The sequence below is a fragment of the Anolis carolinensis genome, chromosome 3, assembly GCF_035594765.1.
Source record: "Anolis carolinensis isolate JA03-04 chromosome 3, rAnoCar3.1.pri, whole genome shotgun sequence".
Lineage (NCBI taxonomy): Eukaryota > Metazoa > Chordata > Lepidosauria > Squamata > Dactyloidae > Anolis > Anolis carolinensis.
This window is the reverse complement of record NC_085843.1, coordinates 183,606,491-183,610,794: the sequence shown is the minus strand read 5'-3', so window position 1 is coordinate 183,610,794 and position 4,304 is coordinate 183,606,491. Positions and strand designations below refer to the sequence as shown.

Sequence of the window (4,304 nt, the reverse complement as noted above, 5' to 3'; positions counted from 1 at the left end):
ATGTGGCTAATATGCCCAAAAGTATGACGGTTCTGGGATGAAATTCTATCACGGATAAGCCAAATAGTGGGGAAACAGTACACTTCAAGGGAGTTCTATTAATGATTTCAGTATTTGAAAATAGAAACAACCTTCTAAATGTGAGAGCAGTTTGGCAGTGGAACTCTCTGCCCCGGATTGTGATGGAGGCTCTTTTTTGGAGGCTTTTAAGCAGAGGCTGGATGGCCATCTGTTGAGGGTGCTTTGAATGTGATTTCCAGCTTCTTGGCAGGAGGTTGGACTGGATGGCCCATGAGGTCTCTTCCAACTCTATGATTCTATGGTTCTAAATAAAAAAAATCTTATATTACTCATGTTATGTTATGATTGAGCCTCGTGGCTCTGTTACTGACAGGCGTGGGCGTAAGACTCCTCGAGAGTCAGATACTCTCGAGGAGCGAGAGAGAAAAAGACTGCGAGACATATTTGCAGCACCATCTGATGAAGAGTCTTTCGAGGGGTTTACGGAGAGAATGGAGGAGGGGCAGGTTAGCTCGGAGGAGGATGAGATGGATTGGACTCGGGTAAGGGAGGAATTGGGTGCCACTGGCCATGATGGGGCAGAAGATGAATGGGGACCTTCAGGATCAGATCCATGGCTTAGCTGGAGGGATGGGACGGGATCCACAGCTGGAGATGCTGCTGGGCGTAGTCAGAGGTGTTCCAGCTCTGACGAGGAAAGTGATGAGGAAACGCCCGGGTTAAGGAGGACAGCTGACAGTGATGAAGATTTGTAACTGGCATAAAATGGGGCTTGGGAGCAATTGCAAATTGCGTTGGGCAAGGTAATCTGGGCAAACGCTTGGGATCCGTGTGTGTGTGGGACGCTTCCCTGAAGACTTGTGTGCTTTCCTGTGCTGAGACGTAAGTTGATTGGAATCCAGGGTCAGACGGCGGGAGGGATTGTGTGGGCATTTGTTTGTGCAAACCTGTGCTTACTCTTATTAGCTTGACCTTCCGTCGTCTTCTTGACGGACGCCATCTCCTGCTTTGAATACCCGGACTGAACTGACCACGGCTTGGCTTCATCCCCTTCTTGGACTTGGGAAAACTACAAACGTCTGCTTCTGGCTTTTAACTACGGAACGGAACTGGTCTACTCTACTGCTGCATTCCCTGGCTGATTTGTTCGTGCTGGAAATCCTGTCTGCTGTGTGTGTGTGGGAGCGACGCAAGTTACTGTAAACTCTGTGTTGGCAGCAGAGAGGAATCTGCTGCCAATTAGCTGCATTCTTTGTATCTTTTGTTCTTGGCTCTCGTTTTGTTTATATTCAGGCTGAAGCAAGCAGTTTGTTTTTTACCCGGATTAAACTCCGGTTTAATCCGGTTTATCTTTTGAACATTTATTTTGCCCCTTTTTGCTCCTAAAGGCAAATACTGCCTGGCCCTTGTGTTTTACGGGCTTGTTTTGAGTTCTGTAACCTAATAAACTCTGTTACTCTGAATCTCGTGGCGTTCTGTCCTTGACATGTTATGTGCTACAGAACTCAAAATACCCAGAACCTGGAAAAATAGAGGATTTATCAATAAAGAATTGGATAAATAAGATATGGGCTATAGTCGTACCAGAAAAGTTAACCAATAAATGAAGATTAGCAAAAGGAGAAATAAGGGAAGAACTATTTGATAATACATGGAAGCCATTTATCAACTTCATGTGTACAAATAATAGTGAATTCAAAACACAAAATGACCAAGACTGTGGGCCGGGCTGTGGGCCGAGCTGTGGTGCAGGCTGGATAGCAAGCCAGCTGCAACAAATCACTCATGAGTTCGAGGCCAGTCCGTGCCTGCATCTTGTCTCTGTCTCTGTTCTATGTTATGGCATTGAATGTTTGCCTTTATGTGTGCAATGTGATCCGCCCTGAGTCCCCTTCAGGGTGAGAAGGGCGGAATATAAATGCTGTAAATAAATAAATAAATAAGACAGATTGTGGATAAAGAATGAGAAAATGTATTATAGTAATTATATGCAAGGACTGAAATTAAAATAAGTAAAAGTAATAGAACTGATAGAGCTGCATTTTTATAATGCTGTATGAATGAAGTTGGCGCGGGGGGCATATCTAGATCTTGGGAACAGACAATCTAACAAGACAATGGTAATATGTTAAAAGTTTTTAAATAAACAAATAAAGTTAATTTTAATGAAATATTATTATATCAGAAAAAATCACACTATGTCTCATATACATCAGCTTTGGTTATGTACACATGTGTCTGACTTTTAAATTAGAACATTATTACAACCAATATACTGTTAGCTGCCTTGACAATGGTTTGATTGAAACATGGGCTAACTATCCTCAAAATAAAAAAATACATATGTGATAGAGTACATGCAACGAAAAATAACTGATGGGATCTGGTAGGCGCTGTTCTCCTGGCATCCTGAAAGAGTCCTAGGACGATGAAAAAGTCTAATGTGATGAAGTCCTAAGATGTTATCTCTAAAACAAACATGAACGAGACAACGCTAAAAAAAACCCTCACAAACATTTCCCTGGTGCCTGGAAACCTTGACATTTCTTTCTAAAGGTCCTTGTTCCTCATCTGCATGGCCAAATCCTGATTCGCTTTCTTCTGCTTTCTAGAATGGGATGCTACAGAGCCTTAGGAATTTCTGGGATCTAGATATTGCTTATCATATGGACAAAACCAATGATAAAATAATAGGAAAACTTTTGAAATAAGCAAAAATGTACTTCATTTTAGTTAGCTATAGGAAGAAAGCTCCTATCAGCAATTTCTGCCACAGTTGGTTAGAAAGCTTTTAAAAGAAAGTTTGCCAGAAATAGCATGCAGGTGAAAAAGCTGGAACACATGTGTTTTCTGACTGTCATTTGACCCGCATTCAGGCATGTAAATCTTCTTTTATTCCCATCCTGTATAATCCTTGGATAAAATTGAAGGCATCAAACGGAAACAACAGCCAGAACTATGTACCACTGACAGTGAGCAGATCCCAAGTCTTCTTTCCTGGCTTTCATTGTACTTTGCGCTGAGCGAGGAGTGAAATAAAACAGCCGCACTGGAGTGTGTGAATCTTCAAGTACAGCAGAATGATGAGTCCCAGCTAAAAACCCAGGAAAAGATGAAACAGAAGGAAGATTAGCATTGAAACTCATTTGGCCTGAGAAAACCCAGTCATATTGTTCTCCTCATGCCAAGCTGTACATGGGTCGTTCAGATGGGGCAAGTAGCAAGAGCTGAAATATTCCTGGTTTCCTCCTTATGCTTGCCTTTAGAGACTGAGTTTTCCACAAGGCTATTATGTTACTAATGTTTGAAAAAAATGGTATATATATATATATATATATATATATATATATCCCTTATGTGACAAGAAACAGAACTTCCAGAGTGAAAAGCAGCATATGCTTTCCTTCTGATTGAAAAGAAAAACAAAAAACAGAACTTGAAAAAAACGCTCCTAATAATGTAATCCAGTTTCCCTCTTCTAGTCTCCACATATAAATCAAATGGAAAATTAAACACATGATAATGCTTTCATAGCATCTTCCTTGGAAAACAAAGGAAAATATAACAGCAGAAATTGTAATAATTACGTATGATCCCTCCATCATGTTTTCCAGATGAAGGACTTTGTCTAGAACTGATCAACAATTGCAGAACCAGTCCCCATATGTATGAATATAGTAGTTCTGCTACATTGTGGAGCATATTCTGGAGCACCCCCTGACATAACATAGCAGTTGTGACCAAAATATTGCCTACCTCTGTGTCACCACTGCATTTGCTAATAGAAACATAGCTGGATTCCTGTTGGGCAGTTAGAAAGGTATAATCTAGAGTTATGTGCTCACAACTGTTTTATATTTACAAAATAGTCCTGCAGTGACTATTTACTGAGCAGCAGCCACTGCGATCTGTGGAGGTCTGTTCTTCTGTCAATCAGGAAGCAGCTCACAAAGTGACCCGTGTCATGAGGGTGAATTACAACAGGGATCCTACTTCTGCCTGCCATATGAGAGATTGCTCACAGGAGGGGATGAGAATGTCAGCGGCTTTCAGATTAACAGAAGTAGAGATCCTCATCCGTTCAAGGACTACTGCCTGGTAAATGGTAATGGGGGTGAGGATGGGAGACATGCGGAGCACTGTAACTTCAGGGCTAATGCATTCATAACTCCATGTATATACACTCGTAATATATAAAATTTAAACCACTGCATCTAACAGAACTAAAACTAAAACATACCTACACAAATAAACACATATTAGACTCACAATTACTGGAATTG

General features: G+C 41.1%; 1 long non-coding RNA gene across 1 annotated transcript; it reads left to right on the top strand.

Moving 5' to 3' along the window:
- The first annotated feature begins 351 nt into the window (after positions 1-351).
- Positions 352-1,484, top strand: LOC134297688 (uncharacterized). Its single transcript, XR_010004523.1, has 2 exons — positions 352-903; positions 988-1,484. It is a non-coding gene; the product is annotated as an uncharacterized LOC134297688 (long non-coding RNA).
- Positions 1,485-4,304: the final 2,820 nt, after the last annotated feature.